The sequence below is a fragment of the Diachasmimorpha longicaudata genome, chromosome 2, assembly GCF_034640455.1.
Source record: "Diachasmimorpha longicaudata isolate KC_UGA_2023 chromosome 2, iyDiaLong2, whole genome shotgun sequence".
In the NCBI taxonomy this organism is placed as follows: Eukaryota; Metazoa; Arthropoda; class Insecta; order Hymenoptera; family Braconidae; genus Diachasmimorpha; species Diachasmimorpha longicaudata.
The window spans coordinates 1,113,588-1,130,568 of NC_087226.1; positions in this window are offsets into that span (position 1 = coordinate 1,113,588).

Genomic DNA, 16,981 nt, shown 5'->3' on the forward strand with positions numbered 1-16,981 from the left:
TGTAATACGAATCTACGAGACAATAAATACTCGTAAATTCGTGTTCTCTGGGCCAGTGATCCGAATGCGTTTCATTAGGAGTTACCTCTTTTAATGTTTCCCTTCAGTTCTCTACCTGGATCCTTGTTCATCAAAAAATCACGGTCAATGTGACAAAGGTGGACAATTCTCGACGTGTATTAAACTGTGAAATATATTGAAGGGTTATAGGTAGTGAAAGAGTGCAGAGTTATTTATTGTAATTTGTATTTATTAATGCTCGTCTCCCAATCTTATATCCACCACGTGTGTCGCGAATTACGCAACTGGTGACTCGCCCATTACTAGTCGAGTCGGGACGTGATCGGCGCATGCGCACAGTCATGTCCATCCACGCACTGCGCATGACAACGGTCATGCTTGTCTGTGTGTGTGTGTGGGTGAGAATCACGCCGAGCGTCATTCCAACACTCCCTCCCGATCCCCTTGATTCTCACGTCTCTTCCGTATTTCCTCCTTCCTAAACAATAAGGTACACAGTAATTAAATAATGACATTCATTATTTTATCCACATGACGTTTGTGTAACTCAAACGCCAAGGGCTTGGTAAACACGTCTACTAATTGATCTCTCGAACTTATCCATTTTACTTTGATCAAATTAAGCTTCACACATTCTTTAATGTGATGAGCTTTCACGTCAACGATATTTCTCAATTTATTCCCCCCACTGATCTCTGTACTGCTCGTCGCAGCCATGTTATCGCATCACAGAGTCATTGGCAACTGGGGTGGAAAAATTAATTTTACTGAGTTGTATATTGACAACAACTCCTGACTCGCCTCACTCATCGCGACATATTCAGCTTGGCAAGTAGATAGGGCGACATACGACAGCTTGTGAGTTGTCGAAGCAATCGTATCTCCAAACGATTTAATAACGTACCCACTGGTAGTTAACGATCCCTTTCAATCCGCGAAGCTGGCGTCTGAGTATGCTTCAATTGCGTCAGTCTCACCTGCATATCTCAGACCCAACCCAGATGTACCTTTCAAGTACCTTAGTACTCTTTTAACCATTTTCCAATCCTCTTCGATAGGGTTCACCTGATGCCTGCTCAAGACATTTACGGTGTAGGAGATGTCTGGTCTGGTCGTACCCGCTAGGTACAGCAGACTACCTACTACTTCTCTGTATGGACAGTTCATTTTCTCTGAGCGTGGAACGCAATTCTCATCGTTCATGTCCGACTCTCTCTGCCTTCTCTCATGGTTTGATGCCTGTGTGGTCACCATTGGGGTTCTTTGAGGGTGAGAGTCCTCAAATCCATATCTGACCAACAGTTTCTCCACATACCCTTCTTGATTGAACTTAAGGATTCTATTTTCTCGATCTCTTTTGATTGAAATATTTCAAAATTCCTTGGGTTCTCCCACGGCTGTCATTTCAAAAGCTGTGCTTAAGGCCGTTTTTACTTCTTTAAGTTTACTCTTATCGTTACTTGCCATTATGATGTCATCGACATATAATAGCAAAATCAAGAATTTCTCATCCGAACTCCAAGTAAATAAGCAAGGCTCCAGGTCGGAGTTGCTCAGACCGACACTGAGAGTGACTTCTGTGAATTTCCTGTTCCAACGTTTCGGACTTATCCGAAGTCCATAGAGAGCTTTCTCCAGTTTACGAACTTTTGTTTTTCTATCTCTATCTGAATGGTGAGTTCCCTCTGGAATTTCCATGTAAATTTCCTCATCGATGTGACCATTCAAGAACGCAGTCTTCACATCGAGTTGACACGCTTCTAGATCGTATTTATTAATAATTCCAAACACCGTCCTGACCAAATTCATTCTCGATACTGGAGCGTAGGTCTCTCGCAATTCATATACATTCCTGTCTTTGAACCCTCGAATAACTAGCCTGGCTTTATTTCTTATTTTCCCATTCGCGTCTATTTTGCATTTAAACACCCATCGTGAATCTATTATATTAGCTTTCTGTCCTATTTTATTAGTGATAGGTCGATCTACAATGCTCCAGACTTTATTCTTTTGCATGGAATTTAACTCGTCATTCACAGCTGCAGTCCAGTTATTCTTGTCTACCCTTGACATCGCATCTTTGAAACTCACCGGGTCCGAATTTATGTCAGCTAGAAGAGCATGACATACCTCATCAGTTGAATTGCCCAAGCTTACCTTTTCCTCACCTGATAAGCACGCCAAAAATAGTCCTCGACTCAAGTTCTCATCGATAGGTAATTTTGGAAAATTCTTTTCGTCTAATGGTTCCTTTTGACTTTCTAACTTTGATTCTGGGCTAACCTTCTTGGGCCTGCCCCTCGTCCTCTTGGGAACTCCCTCCGATCTTAATGATCCTTCTCCGTCTTTCTCTTCTTTATTAAAGTTTACGAACCAGTCACTTTTCCTTATTTCTTCTTGAACCTCTGGACAGTCTTTGATTCCGCTTTTACCAAACTTGTCGCCATAGACCTTCTTTTCATTGAATCTAACGTGTCTACTTTCATAAAACTTCTCGTCCTCGGGTTTTAGCAAAATATACCCCGTAGGTGTATATCCTACTAGTACGCCCCTCATTCCTACTGCCCTGAACTTTGGTCCCGTCTTTCTTTGTACTTTGATGTACGCTAAGCTGCCGAATCTTTTAATTTGATCAATCTCGAAACTATGCATGGGTGCAAACTCTTCCAGTGGGGTTTTCACTACATTTGATTTGTGTGGGGTTCGATTGTACGCATACACCGCGGCAGACAGGGCCAGGTCCCACATGTTTTCGGGTAATTTCGCGTCAAACATATAGGCTCTAATCTTTTTCTGGATTGTCTGATTAAACCGTTCCGCGACCCCATTATGTTCAGGAGTATCAGGACTCGCCAATTGTAACTCCGCACCCAAACTCTTCAACACTTCGATTGTATGACCTCCGGTAACTTCAGTACCTTGATCTGACCTAAGATAACACACCTTTGCATCATGACCCAGTAGATTTCTACAACTACTACCGAACATTTCCATACATTGACCCGTTTGATTCTTTGTTCTCATTGGATAAGCCATTGCAAATCTGGATTTGTCATCTATAAATACAGAAATAAACCTGTATCCTTTCAAATGAAAGGTTGGGGATATTGGTCCCATCACATCCGAGTGTATTACTTGTAAGGACTCCGTATCTCGAGTTCTTACTTTGGAAAATGATAGTTTATTGAAACCTGATGCCATACAAACTTCACAATCTAGTAGGGACTCATCAAAGATCGCGTCTTTCAGTTCTTTGTTCTTGGGAAATCTTAGTTGAATCGCTTTGAGATAGACTATTGACGCATGCCCAAATCTCGCATGCCATAGCGCGGCTATATTCGTTTTCTAAATTTTATTCTCGTCGTCTGTGAAAGTATCAAGATTTTCACTACTTTCTTCACATCGAATTTCATCCGCCTGATTTAATTTACTGTCCCAGATTAAACAATCAAAATTTGAGTGCACCGGTTGCTCAACCGTTAATTTTGTTACCCTTTTATCTTTAGCGTTTTCGCCCGTTCCTTCCCCATCTAATTCTTTATTGTCACTTCCTGTGAATAGGTCCTAATTCCTGTCTTTTTCCCCTTTTAGTCCAGCTGTAGCACTTCGCGTAATATGGTTTCCCGTCTCCGCGTCATTTCCTACCATATTTACCATTACTTTTCGGTTTACCCATTTTTGCTGACATGCTTCGCTTTTATTTTGTTTGTTAATTTCCACGTCAATTATCCAGTACGGTTTTCGATACACCCCCGAGATGAATGACTTATTGGATTTTGGATCGAACACGTCTATTTGTTTGTCATCTAAATAAATTGCTAGTCCCCTCCGTTCTTAAGTCTGCCGTCTCATTTTTATTAGCACATTTAATAATTCCTTTATTGTTCTCATCGAGCGATTTGAATATTAATTTCGAATTAGTCAAATGTTCCGTTGCTCCTGAGTCAGCTAAGAACTTTGTGATAAATTTACCTTCCTGATTTTGTACGTCAATGTTCAGCGCGTTCCCTTGTTTAATTCAATATTGTTTAATTGATTTGACTCACCCTTGTTCATGTTCAGCTCCTTATTCGCTTTCGCTTTTCCTTGGCTACTTGTAGCTCCATAGCTTCCTCGTCCCCTCGTTCTGTCGAATTTTCCCCTTTTTGCTTTCCCTGACCCATTCTCATCCTTATTGTCTAACCTCTTTTTGAGCGCACCGAATACCCTCCCAGATCCCCGAAATCACCTCTGCCACGTGTATTGTTGAAATTATAGAAAGGCTTGTAACTATTCTCACCTGAGTCGGGACACTCGATTCTGGTGTGCCCATACTTGTGGCATTTGTAGCACAATTTGCCTTTCCCTTTTCCTGGGCAGCCCTTCCCGATGTGCCCTTTGTCGCCGCAACTGTAGCACCGTATCTCACCCTGTGCCAGATTTGCGGTCTTAACCTCGTCCAAGTTTGTTTCAGTTTGTTTCCTGGTAGCCGCTTCCTGCATTATTACAAGTATCAACTGTTCATACGTTGGTGGATTTTCACCTTTAATTTTCGCGGTAGATTGCAAATATTGTACCATTGGTACTGCTTGATAACAGCATTATTGAACGCGTCTCTAATTTTTTCGGTGGACAAAGGATTCGCGTCTTCTGCCAATTCGTATTTACGAATGGCTTCCTCAAACTTCTCCCAAAATTCCGTCGCTGTGATTTGACCTATTACATATTTCATTGTGGATATTTCTTGTCGTACCGTGTACGATGACACGTTCCTCTCGAATCTTTTTATTTCCCTGATCGTGGCTAGAATTTCAAGTGGATCTTGAATATTTATGACTTTTGAGTGATAATTTTTATCTATATGGTTTATCAAAATGTCTCTAACTTTGAACTTCTGCTCTTCGAATATCCTCGCATCTCCTACAAATTCAAATTTCTCGTTCAGAATATGTGATAATCTTTGAGCCCTAACTTCCGACTTGACGAAATCATAGAAATGTTCGAATCTAGTATCCGTGTCTAGCTTATAGTCCCTCTTTACTGCTGACCCTTTATCCGGATTCCCACTATTATTTTGGCTTACTATCTCAGAGTTAATCTCGTTAACTTGCTTCTTGATCAGATCCCTTGTTACTTCGACCAGTTCATTATTTTTATTATTCTGAAACCCAAAAAAATTATCAAAACCACCGTAACATCCAAATAATTACGCAAAAACGACTGAAATACATGGGCAATTCCCAAAATATAACTGCGAAAAATCATCAAATCCACCCTAACATCCAAATAACTACGCAAAAACGACTGAAATATATTGGTTATGTGAAAAATCCCCGAAATATAACCGCAGATACTTTTGAAACCATTTTTACGTCCAGATAATTACGCTAAAGTTATTGACATGTGTTCTTAGTGTTAAATATGTGTTGAGTTAGTGATTTGTAATATTAGTTACTGGTTTCACTTGTAGTGGTTTAATTGTTGATCGTATTTTACACATGGCGCGCCCGCTTTTTTAGCGATGCAACATCGTGACGTTCTTAACCCTAGAACGTTGCACTGGGGGGGGGGCTCCGTTTGTACTTTCACAACTGTACAAATGGATGAACTGTAGAGAGAATTTTCAAACGTATAGAGCACCGGTGTGCAGGGATCCAACTGTCGAGACAAAAATGTGGCTGTACATGTGGACCCAGCGCCATATGTACAGCTTAGCTTTTTGTCTCAACAATTGGATCCCTGCACACCGGTGCTCTCAACGTTTGAAAATTCTCTCTACAGTTGATCATTTGTACAGTTGAGAAAGTACAAACGGAGCCCCCCCCCCACTGGGGTACAAATATACCCCACGGCATCTTTAGGGCTGCGTAAAAACGAGAATCCTGCATTTATCGACCGGAGACCCTCCCCATAATTCAATTTGAAGATCATAAAGGAAGTAGGAAATGACAACACGAGTAATTTGCGTTTGGCTTTCGTGTGGGCCAGTTTTAAAAAGCGTGTGGAGTTAATTTGTACCCCAGTGCAACGTTCCCGTTTATGTTTTGTGTTCACAGTGAAATTGTGATTGTTCGAAATACGTTTCTAATTAGCAGCTATTTTACTAGGTAAGTAACAATGAGTATTATGAAATAGCTTTTAACTCTTTATGCAATAAATGTAATGTAATTTTCGAGTAAAACCATTGTTTTTTCATGTACGGTGATTTTTATGTTTGTATTTCCATTTTTTTTTCATTTTTGGTGATTATTAGTGTATTTCCTATTTTTTAGTTTTCAAAAAAAATGCTGCAAATGCTGTAAGAGCAGCATTGAGTGTCACCAATGACCCCGACCCTGAAGATTACACGTCGGAAACGGAGAACTTATCTATTGTCGTAAGTGACATCACAACAGAACAAAGTGAAATGTCAAGACGGAAAACAACCCCGGGAAACTTATTCGCTGTAATGTCTGTCCAAGATCGATCGACAGGAAAACGCGAATTCGTTGCGTCTCGTGCAAGGTTCCAGTTTGTGAGGAGCACCGACAAATTAAGTGTAATGAATGTATGATGCACGATTGATTCACTTTTTTTCGAACTTTTGCATAGATTTACATCATATACCAATAATTACTCGATTCTGATGTATAACCGACAATAAATAAATTTTGAATTTCAATTCCCGCCTCTTTTTCTGATTTTCTCCAAACCCGAATTTTGAAATTTCATTCTTGCAAATAATTGCATTTTTTTCAACAAATCATAATTCCATTTCATACCGTTTCTAGTTAATTTAATTAACTGTAAGGAACATTAAATTTTTTCAAAATCGGTTGAAAATTCGCAAAGTTACAGTAACTTTAGTGAAAAAAATCAAAATCGAATTTTTTTCACTTTTTTTTCGTTCAAGTTAAATTTTCTAGGATTTTTTAAATAAATTACGCAATTTCACTTACACAGCCGTATTCGTTATTAAAAAACTAAGAAAATGATGTTCAACAACATTTTCCAATTTCAATTTTTACCTGCGAAAATTGCGGTCTAATGCGCGGGGTACGTTTGTACCCCAGTGCAACGTTCTAGGGTACGAAAAGTAAGTGCAACGTTCTAGGGTTAATGTTATTGTTAGTGTACCTGAAATTTGAGTAACGTCGTACTAGCATTTGATTGGCGAAGTACGATTTAACAAAAAATCCAGGGGTGGGATCTTCAGGGTACTTTCGTGTACTTTAAAAACTCGTCTGAAGAGAGCTACGTGCAACAAAACACGACCTATCGTTGTTTGCATTGTATCTCATTTTTCAACGGCGATATTTTCCCAGCGACATTTTAAAATAAATCAATATATGCATTATATACATTGTCAATGTGGACTTAAAAGAAATATTTCCATTCGAGTATTGTCCTCTACTGCTATAAAATTCATTACTTGTTTTTTTTTGTCAATGGAATGAAAAACTTCTTAGTGAATCACTTTAATTGACGGAAAAATGAATAAAATGACAACATTACTTCAAGTGCATTCAAACTCCGCGCTCTGTCAAACCACTTCTGTTCGTTTCGTAGAGTACTTGATAAGAACTGTCAAACCTGGAGGGGAATACTCCGAACTAATTTTGATTATTGGAGGGCTCCGTTTGTACTTGTTCAACTGTACAAATGATCAACTGTACAGAGAATTTTCAAACGGTGAGAGCACCACTGTGCAGGGATTCAACTGTCGAGAGAAAAAACTAGGCATAGCCACATCTGTACAGGCGGCGCAGGGTCGGTTAAACAGCGTCGACAAGGTAGAGATTGATAGTTTTTTCTCTCGACAGTTGAATCCCTGCACAGTGGTGCTCTCACCATTTGAAAATTCTCTGTACAGTTGAACAAGTACGAACGGGCCCCCCTCTGATTATTCGTTGCCCTCTTGCGGTGAAAGATGTAAGTAGCGAACAGAAGGCTCGACTGCTCTAAAGGTCCCACCACTATTTTTATTGTGAACTCATTGATCTCTTTAGAATTAAATGAAATTCAGAGCCTGTTAGATTTCTATTATATAGAAAAATATACGTACCCACTTAACGGCTCTATATAGAGAACCCTTAGAAACATCGATGTGTTATATCTTTTTGGGACTAGCGTTGAATCACTAAATTTTTGGATTAAACTTGTCTTTGCATGGCCAATGCAGCTCTATTCACGCCAACACGTGCATGCTTAAATTATATTTCAACGTGTATTTCATTATAGCCGGAACATCATATTGGTCAAATGATTTTATTTCGAGTCGAGATGGCCGGCCTTGCATCAAACTGTCATGTAATTTTGTAGCGGATACTCTCAAAATTTAATTCATATCGTCGGTCTACAACTAAAGCGGCAGAAGTGATATTTTTTTATTTCTTCTTTTTTCAAAGGTAAAAAAGCGTATTTTTTTCTCTTCAGAAATCGATTTTCCAATCTATATGAAGAATGTTGTCGGTGCTTTTTTTTTACAACGCTGAATAGACGCAACTTCGATGTGTAAACACTGAGAACACGTATGTGTAACGCATGTTTCTTTTTACTGTTATCCTTATTGGATCCTCAAATTTTTCAATCAATGTGTTTAATTGGTTCTCAAGGAAACGGTCATAAGAACAACAAATTGTTTATGCTTTTCCAGATAAACATTTCAGTTGTTGTCACTCGTCCCATCGCTAAAAAAGCGGGCGCGCCATGTGTAAAATACGATCAACAATTAAACCACTACAAGTGAAACCAGTAACTAATATTACAAATCACTAACTCAACACATATTTAACACTAAGAACACATGTCAATAACTTTAGCGTAATTATCTGGACGTAAAGATGGTTTCAAAAGTATCTGCGGTTATATTTCGGGGATTTTTCACATAACCAATATATTTCAGTCGTTTTTGCGTAGTTATTTGGATGTTAGGGTGGATTTGATGATTTTTCGCAGTTATATTTTGGGAATTGCCCATGTATTTCAGTCGTTTTTGCGTAATTATTTGGATGTTACGGTGGTTTTGATAATTTTTTTGGGTTATATTTTGGGAATTGCCCATGTAACGCTTTGCGCATACACATGGCGCATTCTTTTTTATTTTTGATAATTTTTAGGGTTATTTCATTTTCTTTTGCGTCCAACCTTTTTCTTAGTCTTCTCATCGTGACATTTTTCCAAACACAAGATATACACATCTTTTGAACCAGTTGGCCAACGAGATTTTTTAATTTCATTCTCGTCGACCATCAACCAGTCTGATTTATTGATTCTTAACACATTTACATATTTATGAGTGTTGCTGTCGCAAGAATGATGTAAAATTGCACTCATAACTTGATAAGTGTTATTATTGATAATAATTTTACTTGGTGGGACTAATGAAATTCGAATGTTGTTTCGGTTATGCAATAATTGAAGGAAAAATACATCCGATGCACATAGTATTTCTACTTTACTTGACAGTCCTGCCCATTTTTTACACTGATTGCAAAAACTTGCATCTTTTTTTCTTGTCAACAGCTTAGAAAACAATCCTTCGAACGTCATGTGGGTCTCAAATATTTGGAGACCACAAGGGAAAACATATTGACTTGTTTCATATGAAGAAGTGTACATACATGTCGTACATGTCTCTGAAACTCTGAGTTCATATTGTACAAGTTCTTTCAAATTCGGATCTTTCGAGCATATAGTTTCGAGAAAAGAAACAGGATCTTGAGCATCATCTGAATCGAAAGGATTACCGGCAAATTTTCTGACGCCATCACATCGTAGACAGCCTCAACTTCTAATATATTCACTCAATAGAATCGATAGTTCGGTATGGATTAAATTATTATTGTCTTGTAATTTCTTACGTATCGTACTGCAGTTGAATAAAGCCTGTATTGTTGTATTAGCATAACTATCATGGGTATTCGAAGTTTCAAAACCACGTATCGACCAATGACGAGAGTTTTCTGTTGGTTCACAACACAAATTGTTATTGAGTTCGAACTCTTGAACTGCCCACTGGAAATCAAAAACTTTTTGCCAGGTTTTTATTGAAGTCTCATACTGTTGCAAATCTGGCCTATGGGCAGCTCGCAATCGATTATACTCATTAAGTCCATAAGCATTAACTTTTATTGCATGAGGATCGAAATTGAGTAAATGCAGACCTTTTAATGTCTTCAGCCGTGAGAGTGCCACATAAGTTTGTCCACAAGTGAATATAGTATTGCCTACATCAATAACTGCACTATCCAAACTCAATCCTTGACTTTTGTGGATTGTTATCCCATAACTAAGGCATACCGGAAATTGACTGCGAATGATAAAAGCCGCATCCATAACTTGGATTTTGGCCGCCACTCGTTCAATATTGCAACATTCTCCGGAATCTAACTTGATAGTGACGTACTCTATTTCTGAAGAGTTCAGAAATTTTGAAATCGCTTGAATGGTAGCAATCGTTCCATTAACCAAACCTTTTGTGACATCAATGTTCCTCCTAATCATAATTTTCGAACCAATTTTGATTTTGATGGTCTTACCCAGTCCAGCCGTTTCGCTTGCATCATCCTCATAATTCTCGAGTAATTTTAAAGCTTTATTCTTGAATATTTTCGATCCACTGTACTCATCAATAGCGGTAAGAGTAATTTCATCGGATTGTGTTTGACATAACATACGATCATTAAAAATTTCACATTGCCGACGCGTTGCAAATAGACACACTGTGCATGGTGGTAAATTGTTGACGTATTGACATTTGACGTTCAATCTCCTGTCGTAATCCAGTTTCTCATCACACTGCATTTTTCGTATTTCTAAAAGTCCGATATCGTGTGAAGTGACCTGTCCAATTCTTAAACGAGAAAGTATGTCACCATAAGTTGTAAGGAATTTCCAAGAATTCCTTAAGACATCCCGGGATCCAAGGAAAATATCCAGAAGGGGGTGAGTACGTCGGGAGAGAGAGAGCGAGAGAGGCTTAGATATAAGTTAAAATAAAGAAAATAGGGAAATTAGAGTAATCGGGAGAATAACTCCCCAGATCATGCGGGTAAAAACCCGAGAATTATAGAGAAAGGGGTAATAGGAGTTAGGAGGATCGGAAACATTAGGGATGCGGGGACCGAAGGGAATTCCCGGTTATGAGCCAAAATTTACCGAGCTACGTGGGATTTCCTGAGGACCACTCCCCCCGTTTAGATTTTTTTTGGATCTGTATAGGAGTACGTGAAACTACCGCTCGATTTAGGGATCAAGAGGGAGGGGGAGATACGTTTTGGGTTTAGGGTGGCAGACCTAGGGGCCTAGAGCAGCCCTAGTAACCCCTAGGATAGCCAAAAGGCTGAATATTAAATAAATAATGAAAAGTTAGGTTTAGGGTAAAATTTAGGGTTCCCACTTTCCTCTGATCCTCGAGAAAACAACCAGAAGGATCTAATCGCGTTCCGTGGACAGAATGTTTAAGAATAAAGAGAAAAATAATAATAAAGAATCATCTCCCGATCCAGAGATGCTAGGAGGGTAGAGTAACCCCATTTGAATTTCGAATGCGGTTGGCGCGCGTGCCTCCGGTTGACACGGAGACGCCAGCGCCATTAGTGCCGAGTGCGACCGCAACTCGCCTATTGCGATTATTCCATTGTCGGAAAACACGTGTGACGGACGCTAAATATAGAAGTGCAAAAATAAATAACATCTGAGTGGATTGGAATAGTGAAAAACTCCCCGTCGACGCCACCTCAATTTAAGGAGACACCCTGGAGGCCAAAAGCAACAAGTTTGGGTCGAGAAATAAGGTCAGGGAGGTTATCCGTTGGATTTTTGCCGGTCGTCGCCGGTCGACAATAGAACACGTGGGTAGCGAGCCACAGGTGAGATTACATCATTCAATAGTTAGGGTAGAGGTAAGGGGAATACTGTGATTTTATTTTCTTAATTCCTCATCTCGGTACCGTTAAAATTAATTCATAGTATTTTTTAGAGAATAAGATCGGTGTTGATGGAAATATGCCACTTCCCTGGGCGAGGGGGAAGCGGAGAGAGTTCTTGCCGTCTCCCTTGGGCGAGGGGAGGCGGAGAGGGAATCGCCCAAAGACAATGGTGCCAAACGGCACAGATTTTTGGGGAAGAAAGTCAGTTGGATTTTTGAATAGAAAATTGCAGTAGGGTTTTTGATAGAGAAGAAGAACAGTTCGATTTTGGACTCTGAAGAGTACGGTAGAGAGTTTGATAGAGAAGTGTCGGTTAGACCACCGAAGGGTACGTATCGTAGTGCGAGTGATCAGGGTTGATCGAATGCGGGGCGATTAGCTAGGAAGGCGATCGCGATGCGTGAATGATACCCATAAGGAATCATCACGAGAATTTTAATCCTCTGATGTAATTTAGAGGGATTTAGAGAATTATGTTGCCTCCCCATTGGTGGAGGAGATTTCCGCGAGATCCGTTGCGTTTATAGGGATTTGATCATTATTTAATTGGAAGTAGGGATTTGCTCTGAGCGAGTCAGAGAGAAAACAATTCAAAGGGTAATTACGCAAAAATTTAGAAATTTCGAGCCTCGTCTTTTGCGTTATCTCTCTCGGCGGACTCGTAGGTATTTAACAGAGATTATGATGTATCACTTATGGTTATTTAAGATTCTTTAAAAGATAATAGTTTCTTTTGTTTCGGGTTATGGTTATTAATTAAAATAATGTATTAGAACTAATTGAAATACTACCAAAGGCAATAATTAAATATATTTATTCAAAGTTTTAGGGGTTTTGTTATTTTCTTTTGCGGATGAAAGTCCGACGAACCACCTCCATCCGGACTACGCCCTCTCTCCACAACCTACCCCCTGAGCAGCGCGGGTATTCAAGGTCTTCCCATGGGTTCGTAAGCGAAGCTATGTGTTTTTAGTTTTGTGAATTTTTGGTTTATGTTAAGAATTAGGTTATTGAGACTCCGGTTTGTCGTCCCCCGGTAAAAAGGACGGCTGGCGCCCAACAAATGTTGCTTGCGAATCCAGGGGAAAGGGCAGTTAACGGATTTTTCTCAACCCCGAGGAAAAATCTCGTTACAAAGTTGTATCGGTTTTTTGTCTCATTTTTATTGTTAGTTCATCATAGGAGAATAAATTCGACCAAAGGTCAAATTTAGCCATTGAACCAACATGTTTCGCCATTTCATGTTCGGATAATGGGATATATGTAGGGTTCGCGCGTACGGGTGGTAGTTGGAGTAGATCACCAAACAAGAGTATATGTTTTCCACCAAACCACCCATCATCGCCTTGGACGCCGGAATTGAAGATTTCATTCAATCGGAAATTGGTAAACAAGAAGTTAATATTGGATACCATTGATATTTCATCAATTATTATCAATTGAACATTCTTGAAACTTTCTCGTAGCACCTTCAACGCTTTATCCGACAACTGTCGATATTTCAAAATTCCCGAACCATGTTCCACCGGTAATTGTAACAACTTGTGTAAAGTCAAACCGTTAATGTTAAATGCAGCTAGTCCCGTCGGAGCAGCTGTGGCTACATGGTAGGGCGTTTCTTCTTCCATCCAGCGCTTAATGACTTCAATTAAAAAACTTTTACCGGTTCCACCTTCTCCACTAACGTAGAGTCGTAAAATTTCTTTTCCTCCAGACATTATGGCATTTTGTACTCTGTGGAAAATACGAATTTGATCAGCATTCATCTTACTTATCATTTCATTCAAGTCCCCCGGTATCTCTTTAGTTTTCTTATTCAAATCGTGGAAATTTTGCATGGCTGCTTCTGCTTCGACCGGGTCACATCCCAGTAAAATCTCGTCATTATCATCTTCAGATTGTGCACCATCGATCCCATTCATTTCTCTTTCAATTTTCAATTTTATATTGTCAAATGCTTTTTGGATTTCATCCAACCGTTCATGACATTGATGAGCGTTCAATAAGTCATCTTTATGATGCATAAAAGATTCAGTAAATGTCTGAAAATCTCCTTTCAATTCGTCTGTATCTCTCCATGGCTTGAACAGGAGTAATAAACTGAAATAATACTTGTTTATTTTATTATGAGTTTCCGGGATGATTTGGGCCGGATGGGATGGTGGGTGAGGAAGTTCCGGGGATGGCGAATAATTGGCACGTGGTGTGATAAATGTTCCGATTTATTTGTTTAAATAAAGTATACACTGTGTGCACTCCGAGGTGGTAAAACTATTCGTTAATTGATAGTGGACTGTAATTCCGCCGTGTTTAATTTGCCGATCTAACCCCGTTGGTTATCCGTTGGTAGCCAATAATTCCCCGGTGGAATTTCCCGTAAGACACACCGTATGTCTTGTCCGAATGCTAGATGATGGCGTACTGACCATCGTAACGATCCCGAGATCGATCGTAACCTCTCGTTACGACGGTCAAGGGTGATTGGCCGAGGTCGTCCGGTTGGTCATCCTGAATTGACGGCGGGATTTTGAACAATACTTTTCCGGTTCTATTTCACAATTATTCTTATAATGATTGATAAGATAACCATTTTGCCGTTTCCGTAAATATTTTTTGTTCGGCATCTCATAATATACCGCATGTTTACTCACGGGTTTTGTATTGACTACATCGAACCACTTGGCAAAATCATATAAGGACAACGACTCCAGTTCAACTGGCCGTTCCAAATAATAATAATCGATTAAGGATTTATAGAAAATTGAAGTGGATTCGGAATCTAGTGTTGCAATTTCTTCACGGGACTTTAGTTTCCTATTTCTGATCTGTCGAACGTCTAGCCACCTAATGACCGTTTTCGGATCTGTTCTATACAATGAGAAGCCCAGTAACGCATCAGCAGTCTCAATCGCGCCGACTTCTCGATGATTTAAACTACGAAATGCAATATTCCATAATAACTGGCGAACCGTTTTAGTTCGATTTATATCGTTAAGTACTTCCGCATCCGAACCTGCGACTTCCGGTTTTGATGCGTACTTTGTGCAATACGTAGTTAATAATCCTGATTGTTCTCCAATGAACTGGATATCCATATTACCTTCCCACGCTGTCAAAACAGCTGGATTATAATCATTAATATTTTCTTCTTCTTTTGTTCGAGGCAAATCATACAAACGGCATTTAGTTCGCAACTTTTTTCGATTGGCAACTGATACAGCAGTGCTCCGCAACACAAATTCGTCTGTAACATTTCGTGAAAATCCAAAGCGACATACTTTAATTGATTTTGACGTTCCTTTCTTTTCTCGTTGACAGTATTTTGTATGACGATGATTTTGATGAGTCGTCACTCGCCTGTATAAATGAGGTGAGCGTATTTTAGGAGGAATTTTACATGTAACGTATTCCATAATGAAGTCTTTTATTTCTTCACTCGAATTAACTCCTAAAATTGGAACATTTTCGATCCAAATTATCATATGAAAATGCGGCACCCCACGACTTTGACATTCACGACGCCAAAAGTAATGCTCTATCTTACCTATTGGATGACTATCAGATAACATGAAATCAAGTATCGCGTGGAATTTGTTATCAACGAATCTAGCTACTGAAACAGGATCGGATGCAATCAATTCCCCTGAAGACAATCTGTCTGAATCTGGGCGCAGAGACCGTAAATACTGAATCATATCATCCCACAACCATTCAGCGGGACTTACTGTCAGAAACCATGTTGCTGGCCCATAATGCTGAATCATACAATTTAGATTGTTCCGTGGAATTCGCCAATATTGTTCCGAATTCCGTACACGTTCGAATATTGTTTCAATTCGACCTTCCAATTCGCCTTTATCTAATTTGTTCAGGCATTGTTTTGCAGTAATACGTTCATTGGGATTCATCACATTAAGTAAATGATAAATCCCACTATTTCTTTGTCGTATGAAAGCATCATGTTGAAGGAAAAAAAGATATTGTTGATTAAGTCGAAAGCGTGGATCGACAGAACATAAACGGGTTTTGATATACGTTGCATCAGTTAGTCTCTGTGACCTGACTTCGTAGAGACCATTTTTACCATATGGATACAGGTCGGGAAAGCACAATAAATCTAAATTTTTCATGTGAAAATCCAGAGGGTTATCTCTAACCTTCAGCATTTGATAAAGTTTAGTCGACGATGCATACATTCTCTGATCATGTAAAGGTTGGATTGTATATTTAGCATATGCTATACTTTCATCCTGCACCAGTGTTAATAGAGCATGTTTTATATCTGCACCGTCATCCTCCATGTCTTTCGACTCATGAGAGTCAGATTTAGACTGTTCTAACGGTCCCGATTTTTCAATCGTTTCGGGTTCAACCATGTATTCGACTTCATTATTACTCGATACAAAAGTGAATAAATCTTTTGCGCAACTCGGTATTTTGATTTTATTGTACAGTGGATTAATCTCTTTCAATTTTAATAAAGCTCTGAAGACTTTGTTTATGTTCACTAAATTTTCCCATACAATGTTAGCTTTTGTGGGTACCCCGCGAAACAAGATATATAATTCATGATCCTTGTTCAACGGGTCTTCATCAGGACATATCTTCTTCAAAGTTTCTTCAAGAGGTAATGGTAGGAAGAACGTTCGCCCTTTCATTTTCTGTACACGACATGCGTGAGGAAGATGTTTATTTGCAATTGTTCCCGCACGTTGAACGACTTGAAATGATTTTGCTCTTTGAATCAACAGTTTTTCATAATCATTCAAATTTTGGAGTTCTTTGGGAATTGCACCAGCATCTAATTGATTGAGTACACACGTTGGTGGCAATCGTTTTTGCCGGAAATTAGTCAAACAATATCTACAAATAGAATTGTCCTCAAATATTTTTTTTCCTTGTATAAGTCCATCCTCGGCATTAGCCACATACAATAAGATCAACTTTTCCCAATTTGGATTAATCATATCAAGCGGAGTTTGTAAAGTTGCTAAATTGATTATTTCTCGGTCGTGACAAAGCTTTTGACAAGAAATACAAATATGTGATGGAGTATCTAGGGACCGCTG